We start from the raw sequence: 19451 nt of genomic DNA, 5'->3' as shown, positions 1-19451 counted from the left end.
CACCATGCTTTGGGCACTCAACATGGCCTCCCGGAAGTCCAGAGTCCGAGAACTACATCTCCCGGCATACTCTGGGTAAATAACATGGCCTCCCGGAAGCCCGGTGCCGGAAAACTACGCCTACCAGCATTCCCCAGGCAGCTGGCTTGACCAATCACAGGCCGAGTGTTCGAGAAATACATTTACCGGCACTCACTGTAACCCAAGCACTTACCGGCCTTTCAAAAAAGCCTCAACCGTAACACTAAAAAACTTTGAAACCCCTACAGGCATAACCCAAGCTATTTACCACAGTAAACCCCTGAAATACTATGCCTAAAAGCCCTAACCCAAACACTTAAGACGCTCAAAACCCAAACCCAAAACATTAGGATTCTCAAAGCCCTAAACAACAAAATTAGAACGCTTGAAGCCTTAACCCCAAAATTAAGATGCACAAAACCCAAAGCCACCCCAAAACAGTAGGATGCTCAAAACCGTAACTCTAAACATTAGGACGCTCAAAACACAAACCAAAACCCAAAACTTTAGGACGCTCTAAGCACAAACTGAAAACATGAAGACACACAAAACTTTAACCCAAAAATTAGGATGCTTAAAACCCAAAGCCCTAACACAAAACATTAGGATGCTCAACACCATAACCCAAAAAACTAGGATGCTCAAAACCCTAACCCTGGAGAACCTAACCTGAAAAAAAAAAAAAAAAAAAAAAAAAAAAAAAAAAAAAAAAAAAAAAAAAGGATCTTAACACACTAACCCTAAGTAACTGACCAAAAATAAAACCCTAGGACCCTAACCCTAAAAAACATAGCAACACTCCATCCCAAAAAAAAACAAAAACAAAAAACAAAAAAACCTCTAAAACACTAAAACACTAACCCTGAAACCATTAAAACCCTGTTAAAACTCCAACCCAGTTATACACCAGTTACCTCCCTTAAGGGATATAGAGGAGCTCTCTCAGATACGGCAGTACTACTTCTCGTGCATGCAGCCGGTGGTCGGTCTCATTCTCGTGCTGATGGTGTTGAAAGCTGGAGCAATGGTGGTACTGCTGGAGATACCACAGCCACCGGAGGTGGATTGTTAGGATATGGAGATGGTAGGTTATCCAACGGCTCCCGTTTATTATCTTTTCCTTTTTCCTGTTCTTGTTCTTCTTCAAATTTCTTATCTGCTTTTAGTGTAAATATTGAGGCTGGAAAAGGACATGAAGTCCTCCTGATCCATAATCCTGCATAATCACTTTCTTCCCAGCAAAAAGGTTCCCTCGAATTAACATGTGTATTTAAGGCCTGACAAATACAGTCTTCAAAGGATCCAAAAGCAGGCTGAAAGATATGTGGTGTTAAAGGCTCCTTTGGCCATTCTATCACACAATACTGGACCGTTTTTTATTTACTTTTTCCTTTTCTGGGGCCCCTCTCATTCCAATTTCTAACCGTTATTCCTAATGGACTTTCTGGTGGTATGTCTGGTAATTTGCTCCCTTTCTTCTGGTCCCTGGTCTTCGATTTTGTCTGACCCATCTGGAATGTTACTGTGGCAATTCCCACAGCCCTTGGTTACCTTAATAAGAGTGTCTTACGGAGGATTTAAGATCTATCACCCACCCACAAATCCTATAGGAATCCCTTCGTTCCTTCACTGGCCAAGTCCCTAGCAGGAGATTGGAACCGTGGTTAGAAGACCTCCACAATCGCTTCAGAACTGAATTCCGTCTCAGTCACACTCTTACACACACAGGCAACCGAAACGCACCCAACAGAACAGTATACGCTTTAAACGCTTATGACTCCATTGTCTTCATTCAGATCTTCACACGCAGAATTACAGGCAAAATATAGTGCTGCAGCCAGCAAGGGAACTGAAAAAAAATCAAAACCTTTGCTTACCTTTATTCAGGTTCAAGATGCCATTAGTCCCGACCTGACTCGAACAGCAGCCACCAAACGGTGGGGCGCCTCTCCTAGATAAAGTAAGAATTCAGGAACCAAAGCCCTCCCAGACAAGCCCCCAGTTGTCATACATGACTGGGTCCCAAATTGGATTGCAATTAAATTTTACAATTTATTAAATGAATAGAGGTAAACAAGCAGTTGTGCGCAAACAGATATACTGTGACAGCTGCCCTTCAGCACGTGCCCAGAGGCAGACTGGATGTCTTTGCCTAAACAGTCCGGACAATGTATTAGTACACCCATGCACTGCCACGTTAGCTGTCATCACTAACTGCCAGGCAGGACAGCTCCAGACCAAACACATACACACACAGGCACGCCACAAACACTAAAACAAAACACACAACACAAGGCACAAGAAAAAGTGAGCCCCAGAGGGAAGCCCTATGGCAACAGCAAGTCAGAACAGGGGCTCTGCAGCAGACCCCAGGAGAGACTCAACAATCAGTCGCATCGCACCCGAAGGCTGCCGCACACTCTGAGAAACCAAACCTACCAGTCCTGAGCAGCTCCCCACCTCCTCCTGCCAACCACGCTCAGCACACACACTATTTGCCCCTAAAAAAAACAAAACCTTAGAACATACACACACGAAAAAAAAAAAATCTGAGATCCATAAATGCCAAAAAGACGTGCACGCACAGCAGCCCCTGCAGAGGTAATCACAGACTTACCCTTTGCAGAGGAAAGAGCAGACTCTGATAGAACCCTGCTCAGGCTCTTGGTAACGCTGCATCTAAACTGCCAAGCCACATGTAGCATGAAATGAAGCTGGTTTTAGTCCCCTGGAAAATTACACAAGTAGGTTTGTACATCTAGAGATTAAAATATAGCTCAAAAAACAGAAGCGTATCCCACCATCGCAAAGAACAGTGAGCCAGCAACCTCTACTAAATATCCCTCTGTTAAGTGAATTCCAAGGACTTAGAAATCCAGAAATCCATAGACTCCAGCCTGCCTAGAGAACCCTGCAGCTGACTGAAGGAAAACAAAGCACTTATCCCAAAGAGCAGCCCAGGCAGAAGGAGCTCTCTGATGCCATGCCTGGGGCTCATATACCATTTGGCCCTGCCCAGCACCCAAACCCAATCACATTGTAAAGGGGAGGGACAAAGCACAAGGAAGTAGGAGCAGAGCAGGAGCAGCAGATTTTCATTTTCTTTTTTTTTTTTTTTTTTTTTTTTAAATCTGCTTTACCTGAACAACATGCAGAGGACAAGAGACCTGGGGTGTTTCTAGAAGCAACAATCCCCATGCTTTTGCTGCAGCTTTTAATATTAAAAGGACAACACAACCAGTCAAGTAACTGGAACTTTTTCAAATGGAATTACGTCAAACAGGTTCATCATCACTTGCAAAAACAGAGAACCAGCATTCACTAGCATGCCAGAGCTAATACCCACCTCCTGCACAACGCTCACTACTACTAATGCAACATATCATTGTGCAATACCTCTCTGTTCCTGGTTCCTTTACCTCACCTGCTCAGTAGCTCCAACTGAGAAATGTGCCCGGTCAGCACCACGCTGAAATGTGCCCGAACAGACTTATTCTTCAGTGATGAAGAAGGTGACCCTGCTCAGTCTCTTGGCAGTACTGCACTTATGCGGTCAAGAAACCGTACCCACGGTTTCCCAAAAACAACGTACCTGGCAACCCCTCATAAACATACCTCAAATATGTGAATTCCATGCACATAAAGCCTAGAAGGCTTTATGGTCTAAAGACTCGACAGACAGCAAACACACAGGCAAAAGCTCCAGAAATATAACAAACCGCCCCTAACCCTGAGAAAGGCCACTGCTTATATGCCCAATGCTGCCATTTTCAGATACATGCTCACACAGGGAGCCTCCATGATACATTTCTCCTAAACCCTGCTCCATCACTTTGCCACCAAGGTTGTGACTTTGATAAGATTTGACATATAGGCAAAGACTCACAAAAAGCCCTGTAATTCTGCAAAAATCATAAGGGACCCAGAAACACAAAGCAAACACACAAAATAACATCGCCATACTATCCGTAAAACTGCTGTAATAACTACTCACCTGAGGAAGAGCTGCGTGCAATACAGGCACCTACTACTTAGATTGCTTTACTATGACAGATCCTACCAGTTGCCACCTCAAAAAGATATGCGTACCGGTTTCTACTTGAAAATGCATCAGTCCATAGACTCTGACCCACCTAAAGAACCCTGCAACTGACTGAAGGAAAAACAAAGCACTTACCCCAAAGAGCAGCCCAGGCAGAAGCAGCTCTCTGATGGCACACCTGCAACTCAGTTACTATTAGGTCCCACCTGGAACCTGAAGCCAATCACATAGGAAAGTGCAGGGGGAAAGCACAAAAAAAGCAGAAAGAAGAGGAACAGCAGCTGTGGTTTTATTACCTTATTTATATGGCTTAGCTCAACAGCATGCAGAGTGCAGACATGAGAACTGGGGTGTTTCTAGAAGCTACAATCTGTTGTCGACGGAAGGAAGACACAGACGCTCAATATGAGTGAACAGTGAACTTCAACTTTAATGGATAGCTCAGTCACCTTTTATCTAGTTTGAACATAATCAACTCATACATATTGCAAAAACTAAGCTCAGGATTGGCTAACACTTTCCTATCTTGTCAGTTAGTTCCTCCCTCTTTTAGCTACCGTCCCGCCTTAGGGACTTTCCCAACCACACAAGGGCATCGTGTCCTTGGGCCTGATTGGTTCTCAACCGGCTGCGCACGTGCCCAGGCTCATATGAGTTGAGTACGGTACCTCCCCTAGCCCATGACCTCCTAACTGCTCAACATCCACGTGTCCTACCTCACTTAACCATTCCTCCACAATTCCCCCGTTTTTATTTTGTGCTACAAATACCTTCTCTGTGAGTTGCTCTAGGTTCTTAGTTAGGCAGTTAAAGGTTACATATGCAGCAATTATAATCAATATAATTATAAGTAGAAAGCAAAGTCCCTCTTTAACTAACAAAACCCATCCACCCATGTTCCCAAAAACAGATTTAAGCCAACCTTCAAACCAACTATCTTGTACTACAATTTTTTGTGTATGATCCCTTAACCATTTCAACTGGTCGTGAATTGACTGACCATGGTCGGAAAGATTAAAGCAACACATTCCTTCTACATCTTCACACCCATGTCCCTGAGCCAAGAACAAGAAATCAATACCGGCCCTATTTTGCAGCACAGCGTGCCTTAGGCTTTCCGTGTCTTGCGACATTTCAGAAAGAACTTGTGTGGTTACATTTGACTGTTTAACAGCCCAACAAGCAAGCTTATTTATGCTAGCCAAAGCGTGTGCAGTTCCTACAGTCAGAAAAAGATCCATTAAGCAGAGTAATACGGGCAGAGTATGGTGCTAACATTTCACTCAGTTCCTTTGGATCCCCTATCGGGACCCCAAACAAGCATGTTCTGAAAGGGTACATAACATAACACAACTATACAACTTAACCCTAATAACACTACAATTACTGTAAGCACTTAATGGTAACACAATTAATAGTAAGTAACACAACTTAGTAGTTACACACTTAAACCTAATCACTTGATGGTGATCAAAGGCTGTTCTTGATAGTCGTCGAGGTGTCACAGCCCACGTCATTGTCAGAATGATTATCAGGAACCTCTTCCTGGTCGTCTTCGGCGTGTGCAGATTCTAAAGCTGCTTCAGTCCACTTTGCAGTGATCCACTGGGTACCTGTTTCTGGCACCACTTCAAAATCTCTATAACATTTTATAACATTTTTGCAAGTAACTCTTTAACCACATTTATCACAATACTACATGCAATGATGATTGACAACACAGTGAACAAAATCCTTAATCCCTCTTTGACTAATCCCAGTAACCATCTATGCATTGTTTCAAACAAATCAGTGAACCATTGATTGAAAGGATTGATACCATATTGACTCTTTCTCATGTGCTCTTTCAAGAAAGTAATGGATTTGTGAATTGACTCATTACGATCAAAAAGTTTTAAACAGTACGTTCCCTTAAGTTTCTCCAAGTGGCTACTTCGCACAATGACTCCATACTTGTGAAACATGATTTTGCTCGACCAGTACTAATTTCCTATGATTTCAGCCTGCACTATGGCAATAAATGCGCTCTCACTAACACAGTACACAGCACACTCACACACCCAGAGGCCTCTGGCACATCTCACTCTCAATCATACCACAACCTCAATCATACCACACGAATATAATTTAGAATGATAAGCAAACAAACAAGTATTGCCTCTCATTGTGTTCCTCGTGAAGTGACTTGCAACACTTTGTTTTAAAACCTTACCCTTACACAAATACTTTCAACACAAAATACCTGGACATTTAAGAATAACACATACAATTATTAACACTCCAGTTAGTATCCCTTTTTCATTGCAAGGTAAACCTCTTATAAAAAGAATGCCAGAGAGAAGCAGTACAGCCGCCGCTGCTTCCATGGTTACATCAGACAGGCTGCAGGGTCCTGATGTCCGTCCCTCTGCTCTGTGCCGACTCGCCACACGGTGAGGGTCAGCTGCCGTTCGATTCCGCAGAACTCCGAGCGCAGCACTGCTCGTGGCGGTGACTGAGGGGGGGGGGAGGCTCCCACTGCCCCGTAGCCCCCTGAGGCAGCGTTATCGTTCTCACTGAAGGCGGCAGTGGGCAATCCCCAGCTCCAACACTTCCCGGCAATCCCAGTTGCTCTGTAGCAGCAGTAGCGACTCTCTGTTCAGCCTGATGTATAACTAAGGCGTTAGTGACTGCTCTCCAAGGCTTCAATAATTTTTTAGCAGCCTTATTTTCATTAATAACTTCATCAAACAATTTGTCCCCAAATTTACGCCACTCTGTTTGTTGAAAAACTGTATCAGGATTGATAAAACAACCCTGCATTACTCCATATGCTAATAATCCTGGTAAATCCTTTTTGCAGTCTATATCTGAAGTGATCCGCTTTTCTAAAAAGCATTCGAGCAAAGCATACGCCGCTTGTCTCTCCATACCTTTATATACGTTGGTTGCAGCCTTTGCAAAGACCTCGGCGGCGCTTCTCCGGCGGGACCATTTATAGGCTCATCCCGGGTGCGGGGACTCCCTTCCACCTTCCGAGCTGTGGGTGCGGGGACTCCAAGTTTTCGTCCCTTTCACCTTTCAGACCTCGGCGACGCGTGACCGGCGGGATCCTCTCCCGGGTGCGGGGACTCCACGTCCCTTTCACCTTCCCGACGCGGGTGAGGGGATTCTTGTCCCTTCCACCTCCTGGGCTGCTTTGCAGGACCGGTTCCTCCCTTATTCCGTCCAACCGTGGCCCAGGATCACCGCCAGCAGTGTCCAAATCCCGTTCAGATCGGTCCCTGTTCGGGCGCTATTTGTTGTCGACGGAAGGAAGACACAGACGCTCAATATGAGTGAACAGTGAACTTCAACTTTAATGGATAGCTCAGTCGCCTTTTATCTAGTTCGAACATAATCAACTCATACATATTGCAAAAACTAAGCTCAGGATTGGCTAACACTTTCCTATCTTGTCAGTTAGTTCCTCCCTCTTTTAGCTACCATCCCGCCTTAGGGACTTTCCCAACCACACAAGGGCATCATGTCCTTGGGCCTGATTGGTTCTCAACCGGCTGCGCACGTGCCCAGGCTCATATGAGTTGAGTACGGTACCCCCCCTAGCCCATGACCTCCTAACTGCTCAACATCCACGTGTCCTACCTCACTTAACCATTTCTCCACAACAATCCCCATGCTTTTGCTACAGCTTTGAATATTAAAAGGACAAAATGACCAAGCAAGTAGCTGAATTTTTTTTTTTTTTCATCTGGAATTAGCTCAAGCTTTTATTTACATAGAAAGAAAAGTCTAGGAGCAGAACTGATTACATGCCAAAAAAGAATTCAATTCCATTCCACTCACAGGAAAAATCACTTACTTCAGTAAGCTGAGACCCAAAAGGCTATGCTGATGTGTTAAAACACATTACAGGACACTGGGTCCAGGCCCTCCGCTGCACCCACTTAAAATCCATCCCTACACTCACCAAGGTGCAACCCCAACCAAAACACAGACACAGCATTTCAGCTTCAACACAGTTTTGGGAACTGGTAGAAAGGACACCTCATCCTCAGCAAGGTGTGCTCAGGCTACACAGGACAGGGCTTTGGGCACCTCTTTGCCTACCAAAGAAGACAGCCATCAGCACCTGCTTTGTTCCGATTCTAAAGACTAACATCACAGCCCACATTGCCTGGGACACCTGATAAACAGAAGAGAAAGCAGCCATACCGTTTTCAAGCCGTCCCTGCATGTGTTGCTCCTTGATGATCTGCAACCTCTTCTCAAATCCTCAACTGCTTCTGTGGAGAGCCTGCCATGGCACCTGCAAAGCAAGATGGATACCCTTCGCAGTCACCTCGTGCTACTTGGCAGTTCTGCTCCAATCCAGCTCACAAACAGCCCGCCCTTCTCGTGCTGCTCTTTAGAGTGCAGCTTAGCCCCTCTGAGCCTGTGCGACTCACCTGTGAAACAAAAAGAAAAGCATAGGCCTAAGAAGCATCCAAAGCCACAGCACAGCTAGGACAGTTACTCTCATCTGCTCCCTTACCTCTGCCCCCTCACCTGCCCTCGAGGCAGATGCTTCCATCTGCTCTCTTAAGCCAGCTACAACACACCTCTGAAATATAAACAGGATTTTTACTGTATTTTGTGTAGTTAACTAACTGCAGTGACAACTGCACCCCTAAAGTGCCTGCTACATCTGTTCATCGCTCACCTTGCCGAAAGCAGCTATGCTCAAGTCCCACGTTGTACACTGTGTTGCAGCTTTAACAAATGAAAACAGTCACAATATAATCATTCAGCGGCCTGCATTAGCACCCATCCCTCAACAACAGCAGGGACCCCATTTACAAATTATTAATTCAAAACAGCAGCCCCATTACCTCAGCACCTCAGAAGTAGATCAAGCCTGTCACTGAGCTGCCTACCCAGTGCTGAACAGTTCCAGATGGAGCTCTTTCCTGTGACAGGTTCCAAAAGGTTTACACTCTACTGGGGACAGGAAAGAAATAAGAATAAACATTTCAAAACCCCATATCTGTAACCTTTCAAGATTCAACAGACCTCCTCAAGCACACCGTTCAAGCGCTTATGCGAGCAGCTGCTCACAAGCAGATATACTCTCCCACCTCCACATCTGCCAAACACCACAGAGATGACTGTGCCAGCTGCCCTTCAGTACGTGCCCAGAGGCAGACCGGATGTCTTCGCCAAAACAGTCCAGACAATGTATTAGTACACCCATGCACTGCCACATTAATCACTAACTGCCAGGCAGGACAGCTCCAGACCAAACACATACACACACAGGCACGCCACAAACACTACAAAACACACAACACAAGGCGCAAGAAAAAGAGACCCCCGGAGGGAAGCCCTATGGCAACAGCAAGTCAGAACAGGTGCTCTGCACCAGACCCTAGAGGAGACTCAAATGTCATGACACGCGACTGGAAGCAACTGCCAGAACTGGGATGATGGAGGCCTAAAAAGCCTGCCTTCAAGACAACACACCAGAAGGATGGGGACTGAAAACCCCATAAGACGACGCTTAGGAATTCAATTCCCAACAAGAGCTCCTGATGCGGCCCAGATGACTTCTGCAAGAGTGAGGATGGAAACAGACGCGATCTCAAACCGAATATGATGCACGAGACCTGAAACAGACCTGCTCTTTAAGCAGTGACTGCAACACAAGAAGTGCTCAGATCAGAGTCATGATGACAAAACAAGCACTGAGGCCCTTCAGCACCACTACCAAGTCGCCTGTCTAGTCAGTCCAGTGTCAAAAGCTAGGAGGATATCAAGACCCGAGAAGCACAGAACAGACATTGCAGAAGCAACATAAGACAGACGAACAGAAGGAAACTGTCCTGCCTGGCACACGCACTCACGCTACAAAATAATCCCACTTCTTCTATTAGCCCGGTGACCCAGCCACAAGCAGCCTGAACGTGACCCAGCCTGAACCACCCTCACCGTGGAACCAAGTCTATTCAGCCAGCTGGCTCCATGCTGCTCTGGCTCCCAGCTCCCATTAGCCACCCCAGATATGCAAATACCAGGTGCCCCCCAACTTAGCTCTCAGGTTGCTGCATGGTAAAGTCCCTCCGCCTCAAGAAATGCACAGGCACCGATTGTCATCTTAGTCAATTGCCAGGCTCATCATCAGCTGCAAAAACAGAGTAACAGCATTCACTAGGACGCTGGCCCCATTGCTCACCTTCTCCACAATGCTGACTACTGCTAATGCAACATACGATTGTGCTCACGTGTTCCTCTCCGAGTCCAAGCTCCAACAGTGCAGCCAGTATCATCCACACCACCTGGGAAAACAAAGGGATTAAATGATCGTTGCGTTCACAAGTCACCCAATGGTGTTGGTTTTTTTTTGTTCTTGTTATTGTTGTTTTGTGTGTGTGTTTCCTGTATTTTTTTTTAAATCTGCTTTAGCTCAACAGCATGCAGAGTGCAAACAAGAGAACTGGGGAGTTTCTAGAAGCAACAATCCCCATGCTTTTGCTGCAGCTTTAAATATTAAAAAGACAATACGACCCAGCAAGTAACTGGAACTTTCTTACCTGGAATTAGCTCAAACTTTTATTTACGCAGAAAGAAAAATCTAGGAGCAAAACAGATTATACACCAACAAAATTGATTCCATTCCATCCCCAGAAAAAAAATCACATACTCTCATCCCCTCCTGTACCTCAGCCGCTTGCCTGCCCCACATGGCAGATGTTTCCATCTGTTCTCTTTACCCACTTATAGCACCTCTAAAAGCCCAACTGGAATTTTACTCTATTGGATGTAGGAAAATAACTGCAGTGACAACCGCGCCCCAAAAACAACAGTTACCTCTGCTCATCATGCACCAGAGTCACTGCAGAGGCAGCTCGGGTCAAGACGTCCTGCACTGCGCACTGCGTTTCACCCTCAACAAAGGAGAAAGACAAGCAGAAGATAAACATTCAGCTGACAGCAGTAGCACCCATCCCTCAACAACAAAAGGGACCCCATCTTTAGTTTTATCCTTTCAAAACAGCAGGCCACTTGCCTCTGTACCTGCAAATTAGGTCCAAGCTTGAAAGGAGCAGCCAGCATCACCCACGCCACCTGGGAACACAAAAGGACACAATGACCACTCTTCTTGCGAGCAACCACCTGCCACACTGCTCCTCTATCCCAAACAGCCTCACTTCGGACCCTCACAGGGAAACACCTGAGCGTCTTCCCTTCGCTTCGGATAAGGGATGACCAGGCTGACAACACTCACCTTCCCTCAGAGCTTTGTGACATGAGGATTTCCCTTCCCTGTCCACGACTGCTCAAAGCACCTGTAGAGACAAGAGAAAAGCACACTCTGAGGCACCTCACAGCCATAGCGTACCTGCTGCAATAATACCTCTCTCTTCCCAGCTCCGGTACTTCAGCTGCTCACCAGCTCTGAGATTCTTTGCTCACAGTGCCACAGCAAACTCCACCCGGGCCACACAACACACACTACACAAGCTACAATGGCTAAGACACACAAGCTGCAACGTTCCCGCCCAACAATCAGTCGCATCGCACAGGAATAATGCCACACACTCCTCGAAACCAAACCTACCAGTCTTCAGCAGCTCCCCACCTCCTCCTACCAACCACGCTCAGCAAACACACTATTTGCCCCTGAAAAAAAAAAAAAAAAAAACTTAGAACATACACACACACACAAAAAAAAAAAAAAACAGCTGAGGTCCACAAATGCCAAAAAGACGTGCACACACAGCAGCCCCAGCAGGAGTAATCACAGACTTACCCTTTGCAGAGGAAAGAGCAGACTCTGATACAACCCTGCTCAGTCTCTTGGTAATGCTGCACCTACGCTGTCAAGCCACACATAGCATGTAATCAAGCTGGTGTAACTCTCCAGGGGACTAAAACAAGTGTTTTTATACATGTAGAGATTAAAATATGGCTCAAAAACAGGAGCATATATGACCATCCCAAAAAACAGTGAGCCAGCAAACTCTACTAAATATCCCTCTATTCCAAGCACTTCGAAATCTAGAATTCAAACCACTTAGAAATCTAGAATTCCATGGACTCCAGCCTGCCTAGAAAACCCTGCAACTGACTGAAGGAAACACAAAGCACTTACCCCAAAGAGCAGCCCAGGCAAAAGGAGCTCTCTGATGGCATGCCTGGGGCTCATATACCTTTTGGCCCCACCCAGAACCCAAACCAAATCACCTGGGAATGATGAGGGGCAAAGCACAAGAAAGTAGAAAGAGAGCAAGAGAAGTAGCTGTGGTTTTTTTCTTTCTTTTTTAAAAATCAGCTTTATCTCAAAAGAATGCAGAGAGCAGACAAGATATCTCTGGTAATTCTAGAAGCAAAAATCCCTTTTTGCTTTCTCTGCAGGTTTTAATATTGAATTGACAATATCACCAAGCTAGTAACTGAAACTTTCTCAACTGGAATTAGTTTAAACAGACTCATCCCCATCTGTAAACACAGAGAACCAGCATTCACCAGCATGCCAGCCCTAATACCCACCTCCTGCACAACGCTCACTACTACTAATGCAACATACCATTGTGCAACACCTCTCTGTTCCCAGCTCCTTTACCTCACCTGCTCAGTAGCTCCAACTGAGAAATGTGCCCGGGCGGCGCCGCGCTTAAATGTGCCCGGGCGGCGCCGCGCTTAAATGTGCCCGGGCGGCGCCGCGCTTAAATGTGCCCGGGCGGCGCCGCGCTTAAATGTGCCCGGGCGGCGCCGCGCTTAAATGTGCCCGGGCGGCGCCGCGCTTAAATGTGCCCGGGCGGCGCCGCGCTTAAATGTGCCCGGGCGGCGCCGCGCTTAAATGTGCCCGGGCGGCGCCGCGCTTAAATGTGCCCGGGCGGCGCCGCGCTTAAATGTGCCCGGGCGGCGCCGCGCTTAAATGTGCCCGGGCGGCGCCGCGCTTAAATGTGCCCGGGCGGCGCCGCGCTTAAATGTGCCCGGGCGGCGCCGCGCTTAAATGTGCCCGGGCGGCGCCGCGCTTAAATGTGCCCGGGCGGCGCCGCGCTTAAATGTGCCCGGGCGGCGCCGCGCTTAAATGTGCCCGGGCGGCGCCGCGCTTAAATGTGCCCGGGCGGCGCCGCGCTTAAATGTGCCCGGGCGGCGCCGCGCTTAAATGTGCCCGGGCGGCGCCGCGCTTAAATGTGCCCGGGCGGCGCCGCGCTTAAATGTGCCCGGGCGGCGCCGCGCTTAAATGTGCCCGGGCGGCGCCGCGCTTAAATGTGCCCGGGCGGCGCCGCGCTTAAATGTGCCCGGGCGGCGCCGCGCTTAAATGTGCCCGGGCGGCGCCGCGCTTAAATGTGCCCGGGCGGCGCCGCGCTTAAATGTGCCCGGGCGGCGCCGCGCTTAAATGTGCCCGGGCGGCGCCGCGCTTAAATGTGCCCGGGCGGCGCCGCGCTTAAATGTGCCCGGGCGGCGCCGCGCTTAAATGTGCCCGGGCGGCGCCGCGCTTAAATGTGCCCGGGCGGCGCCGCGCTTAAATGTGCCCGGGCGGCGCCGCGCTTAAATGTGCCCGGGCGGCGCCGCGCTTAAATGTGCCCGGGCGGCGCCGCGCTTAAATGTGCCCGGGCGGCGCCGCGCTTAAATGTGCCCAAACAGACTTATTCTCTAGAGATAAAGGAGGTGATCCTGCTCACTCTCTAGGCACTACTGCACTTATGTAGTCAAGGAACCCTTCCCACGGTTTCCCAAAAACAACGTACCTTTTCTTTTTCTTTATATCCTTTATTTACATAGAAAGAAAATCTAGGAGCAGAACTGATTACACGCCAAAAAAAAAAAAAAATCAAATCCATTCCACTCGCAGGAAAAATCACTTACTTCAGTAGGCTATCTGAGAACCAAAAGGCTATGCTGATATGCTGGGTCAAAACACACTAGAGGACACTGGGGCCAGGCCCTCCGCTGCACCGGCCTAAAACCCATCCCTGCACTCATCAAGGTGCAACCCCAACCCAGACACAGACACAGCATTTCAACCTCAACACAGTTTTTGGAACTGCTGGAAAGCAGGCTTCATCCTCAGCGAGGCGTACTCAGGCTGCACAGGAGGGGGCTTCAGGCACCTCTTTGCCTATTAAAGAAGAACGCCATCAGGAACTGCCACACCAGACAACCTTTTTCCTCTACAACACCTTTCTCAGGAACCACGCAGCATTCCAGCGACCTGCTTTCCTCCTACTCTAAAGGATATCTCAGCCCACCTTGTCTGTGGCACCTCATAAACTGGAGAGAAAGCAACTGCAGCAGCAAAAGCCACAGCACCCTTAGCACCCTTAGGACAGTTACTCTCATCGCCTCCTGTACCTCAGCCGCTGGCCTGCCCCACATGGCAGATGCTTCCATCTGTTCTCTTCACCCACTTATAGCACCTCTAAAAGAGTAACTGAAATTTTACTCTATTGGTTGTAAGAAAATAACTGCACTGAACCGCACCCCAAAAATAACAGCTACCTCTGCTCATCATGCACGAGTCACTCCAGAGGCACCTCGGGTCATGACATCCTGGACTGCACACTGCGTTTCAGCCTGAACAAGGGAAAACAGTCACAAAATAATCATTCAGCTGCCAGCATTAGCACCCATCCCTCAACAACACAAAGGAACCCCATTTACAATATTATCGTTTCAAAACAGAAGCCCCCATACCTCAGCACCTCAGAAGTAGATCAAGCCAGTCACCGAGCTGCCTACAGAGCGCTGAACAGTTCCAGAAGGGGCTCTTTCCTGTGACAGGTTCCTCCAAAGGTTTACACTCTACTGGGGACAGGATAGAAATAAAAATAAACATTTCAAAACCCCATATCTGTAAGCTTTCAAGATTCAACAGACCTCCTCAAGGATACCATTCAAGTGCTATGCGAACAGCTGCTCGCAAGCAGCTCAACTGTCCCCCCAACCCCCAACATCTGCCAAACACCACAGAGATGACTGTGCCTGCTGCCCTTCAGTACGTGCACAGAGGCAGACTGGATGTCTTCGCCAACACAGTCCAGACAATGTATTAGTACACCCATGCGCTGCCACGTTAGCTGTCATCACTAACTGCCAGTCAGGACAGCTCCAGACCAAACACATACACACACAGGCACGCCACAAACACTACAAACAAAACACACAACACAAGGCACAAGAAAAAGTGACCCCCCAGAGGAAAGCCCTATGGCAACAGCAAGTCAGAACAGGTGCTCTACACCAGACCCTAGGAGAGACTCAAATGTCACGACATGTGACTGGAAGCAACTGCCAGAACTGGGATGATGGAGGCCTAAAAAGCCTGCCTTCAAGACAACAGACCAGAAGGATGGGGACTGAAAACCCCATAAGAAGACACTTAGGAATTCAATTCCCAAGCAGGAGCTCCTGATGCGGTCCAGATGACTTCTGCAAGAGTGAGGATGGAAACAGATGTGATCTCAAACTGAATACGATGCACAAGACCTGAAACAGATCTGCACTTTAAGCAGCGACTGCAAGACAAGAAGTACTCAGATCAGAGCTATAACAACAAATCAAGCACTGAGGCCCTTCAGCACCGCTACCAAGTTGCCTGTCTGGTCAGTCCAGTGTAAAAAGCTAGAAGGATATCAAGACCCGAGAAGCACAGAACAGACATTGCAGAAGCAACATAAGACAGACGAACAGAAGGAAACTGTCCTGCCTGGCACACGCACTCAAGCTACAAAATAATCCCGCTGCTTCTATTAGCCTGGTGACCCAGCCACAAGCAGCCTGAACGTGACCCATCCTGAACCACCCTCACCGTGGCACCAAGTCTATTCAGCCAGCTGGCTCCATGCTGCTCTAGCTCCCAGCTCCCATTAGCCACCCCAGATATGCAAATACCACGTGTCCCCTAACTTAGCTCTCAGGTTGCTGCATGGTAAAGTCCCTCCGCCTCAAGAAATGCACAGGCACTGATTGTCATCTTAGTCAATTGCCAGGCTCATCATCAGCTGCAAAAACAGAGTAACAGCATTCACTAACACACCAGCCATGATGCCCACCTGCTCCACAATGCTGACTAGTACTGATGCAACGTACAATTGTGCTCACCTCTTCCTCTCCGAATCCAAGCTCCAACAGTGCAACCAGTATCATCCACACCACCTGGGAAAACAAAGGGATTAAATGATCGCTGTATTCACAACAAATCACCCAAAGGTGGATTTTTGTTGTTGTTTTTTGTGTGTGTATATTTGGTTTTTTGGTGGTTTTTTTTTTTTTTTTTTTTTTTGAAATCTGCTTTAGCTCAAAAGCATTCAGACTGCAGACAAGAGAACTGGGGTGTTTCTAGAAGCAACAATCCCCATGTTTTTGCTGCAGCTTTGAATATTAAAAGGACAATACAGCCCAGCAAGTAACTGGAAATTGCTTAACTGGAAATAGCTCGAACATTTTTTTTTTTTTTTTTACATAGAAAGAAAAATCTAGGTGCAGAACAGATTATACACCAAAACAATCAAACACCAAACAATCTTCCCTTCGCTTCAGATAAAGGATGACCAGGCTGACAACACAAACCTTCCCTCAGAGCTTTGTGACATGAGGATTTCCCTTCCCTGTCCACGACTGCACAAAGCACCTGCAAAGACAGGAGAAAAGCACACTCTGAGGCACCTCACAGCCACAGCGTACCTGCTTGTGGTGGTTTTACCGTGCTGGGCAGCTAAACCCCACAACCGCTCTCTCACTCCCCCTCTTTTAGATGAGGGGGGGTAGAAGTAAAGCAAAGAACAAGTCACGGGTTGATATAAGGATAATTTAATGAAAAGGGAAATAATAATAATAATTAAATAAAGATTATGAACTAAACAATTTAACTAAAGGAAAATAAAAAGGGAAAGGGGAAAAGGGAGGGGGAAAGGGAAAAAATAAAAAGAAGGGAGGAAAACAAATAAAATAAATGAAGGCTATATGGAAGTGCAAAGAAAAGAAATTACTCTCTACTTCCCACAAATGAGCGATGATTGACCACGCCCTTGAAGCAGGGCCTCAATGCACATAGCCGGGGTTCGAGAAGAGGACCGACGTTTTCCCAACAAGAGCCCACCCCTCCCCTCCTCTTCCTGTCTCTACTTTTATTGCTGAGTATGACATTACATGGTATGGAATATCCCTTTAATTGGTTTAGGTCAGCTGCCCTAGTGATGTTTCTCTCCTCACTTTTTGCCCACCCCCTAGGAGGGTTAGAGAAAGGCCCAATGCTGTGCCACTGCAGCTCAACAGTAGACACAACACTGATGTGATAACACTGCTATCCAGCTATAAGCGCAGAGTACGGCACTGTAAGGGCTGCTGCCAGGAAAGTTAACATTCCAGCCAGACCCAGTACACTACTGCAATACCTTTCTCTTCCCAGCTCCGTTACTTCAGTTGCTTAACAGCTCTAACTGAGACTCTTTGCTCACAGCACCACAGCAAACTCTGCCCGGGCCACACAACACACACTACAAGCTACATTGCTTAACACACACAAACTGGAACGTTCCCGCCCAACAGTCAGTCGCATCACACAGGAAGGCTGCCGCACACTCCGAGAAACCAAACCTACCAGTCCTGAGCAGCTCCCCACCTCCTCCTGCCAACCACATTCAGCACACACACTATTTACAGCTCAGAAAAACAAGAAGTTAGAACATACACACACAAAAAAACAACTGAGCTCCACAAATGCCAAAAAGACATGCACACACACAGCAGCCCCAGCAGGGGTAATCACAGACTTACCCTTTGCGGATGAAAAAGGTGACTCTGATACAACCCTGCTCAGTCTCTTGGTAATGCTGCATCTACGCTGTCAAGCCGTATGTAGCATGTAATCAAGCTGGTGTAACTCTCCAGAGGACTAAAACAAGTGGTTTTATACCTCTAAAGATTAAAATATAACTCAAAAACAGAAGTGTATGACACCATCCCAAAAAACAAGTGAGCCAGCAGCCTCTACTAAATATCCCTCTCTTTCAAGCACTTAGAAATCTAGAAATTCATAGACACCAGCCTGCCTAAAGAACCCTGCAACTGACTGAAGGAAACAAGAAGCACTTATCCCAAAGAGCAGCCCAGGCAGAAGGAGCTCTCTGATGCCATGCCTGGGGATAATATACCATTTGGCCCTGCCCAGCACCCAAACCCAATCACCTGGGAAAGAGGAGGGACAAAGCACAAGGAAGTAGGAGCAGAGCAGGAGCAACAGCAGCTGGTTATCATTTTTTTTGTTTGTTTTGTTTTTTTAAATTGTGCTTTACCTGAACAACATGCAGAGAGCGGACAGGAGACTTGAGACGTTTCTAGAAGCAACAATCCCCATGCTTTTGCTGCAGCTTTTAAAATTGAAAGAACAACACGACCAGTCAAGTACTCTGGAACTTTTTCAAATGGAATTACGTCAAACAGGTTCATCATCGCTTGCAAAAACAGAGAACCAGCATTTACTAGCACGCTAGCTCTGACACCCACCTCCTCCACAACGCTGACTACAACTAATGCAACATATAATTGTGCAATATCTCTCTGTTCCCAGCTCCTTTATCTCACCTGTTCAGTAGCTCCACCTGAGAAATGGGCCCGGGCGGCGCCGCGCCGAAATGGGCCCGGGCGGCGCCGCGCCGAAATGGGCCCGGGCGGCGCCGCGCCGAAATGGGCCCGGGCGGCGCCGCGCCGAAATGGGCCCGGGCGGCGCCGCGCCGAAATGGGCCCGGGCGGCGCCGCGCCGAAATGGGCCCGGGCGGCGCCGCGCCGAAATGGGCCCGGGCGGCGCCGCGCCGAAATGGGCCCGGGCGGCGCCGCGCCGAAATGGGCCCGGGCGGCGCCGCGCCGAAATGGGCCCGGGCGGCGCCGCGCCGAAATGGGCCCGGGCGGCGCCGCGCCGAAATGGGCCCGGGCGGCGCCGCGCCGAAATGGGCCCGGGCGGCGCCGCGCCGAAATGGGCCCGGGCGGCGCCGCGCCGAAATGGGCCCGGGCGGCGCCGCGCCGAAATGGGCCCGGGCGGCGCCGCGCCGAAATGGGCCCGGGCGGCGCCGCGCCGAAATGGGCCCGGGCGGCGCCGCGCCGAAATGGGCCCGGGCGGCGCCGCGCCGAAATGGGCCCGGGCGGCGCCGCGCCGAAATGGGCCCGGGCGGCGCCGCGCCGAAATGGGCCCGGGCGGCGCCGCGCCGAAATGGGCCCGGGCGGCGCCGCGCCGAAATGGGCCCGGGCGGCGCCGCGCCGAAATGGGCCCGGGCGGCGCCGCGCCGAAATGGGCCCGGGCGGCGCCGCGCCGAAATGGGCCCGGGCGGCGCCGCGCCGAAATGGGCCCGGGCGGCGCCGCGCCGAAATGGGCCCGGGCGGCGCCGCGCCGAAATGGGCCCGGGCGGCGCCGCGCCGAAATGGGCCC

General features: G+C 48.8%; 4 long non-coding RNA genes across 5 annotated transcripts; all 4 read right to left on the bottom strand.

Moving 5' to 3' along the window:
* Window positions 1-7246: 7246 nt before the first annotated feature.
* On the bottom strand, window positions 7247-9869 carry LOC309881562. Its single transcript, XR_014318155.1, has 4 exons — window positions 8914-9869; window positions 8745-8794; window positions 8258-8351; window positions 7247-7337 (listed from the first exon to the last, which is right to left on the bottom strand). It is a non-coding gene; the product is annotated as an uncharacterized lncRNA (long non-coding RNA).
* Window positions 9870-9942: 73 nt separating this feature from the next.
* Window positions 9943-11120, bottom strand: LOC309881563. 2 transcript variants are annotated; one of them, XR_014318156.1, is made up of 4 exons: window positions 11096-11120; window positions 10889-10965; window positions 10291-10356; window positions 9943-10202 (listed from the first exon to the last, which is right to left on the bottom strand). It is a non-coding gene; the product is annotated as an uncharacterized lncRNA (long non-coding RNA). The 2 variants fall into 2 exon arrangements; XR_014318157.1 differs by lacking the exon at window positions 11096-11120 and adding an exon at window positions 10612-10652 and having other exon boundaries at window positions 10889-10967.
* Window positions 11121-11307: 187 nt separating this feature from the next.
* On the bottom strand, window positions 11308-11955 carry LOC309881561. The gene is made up of 3 exons (XR_014318154.1): window positions 11832-11955; window positions 11640-11701; window positions 11308-11367 (listed from the first exon to the last, which is right to left on the bottom strand). It is a non-coding gene; the product is annotated as an uncharacterized lncRNA (long non-coding RNA).
* A 2111-nt stretch (window positions 11956-14066) lies between these two features.
* On the bottom strand, window positions 14067-18395 carry LOC309881560. Its single transcript, XR_014318153.1, has 5 exons — window positions 18325-18395; window positions 17807-17947; window positions 15840-16661; window positions 14726-14836; window positions 14067-14605 (listed from the first exon to the last, which is right to left on the bottom strand). It is a non-coding gene; the product is annotated as an uncharacterized lncRNA (long non-coding RNA).
* Window positions 18396-19451: the final 1056 nt, after the last annotated feature.

Source organism: Aythya marila (assembly GCF_965140915.1).
Source record: "Aythya marila genome assembly, chromosome: 9".
NCBI lineage: Eukaryota > Metazoa > Chordata > Aves > Anseriformes > Anatidae > Aythya > Aythya marila.
This window is presented reverse-complemented; position numbering and strand designations above follow the sequence as displayed.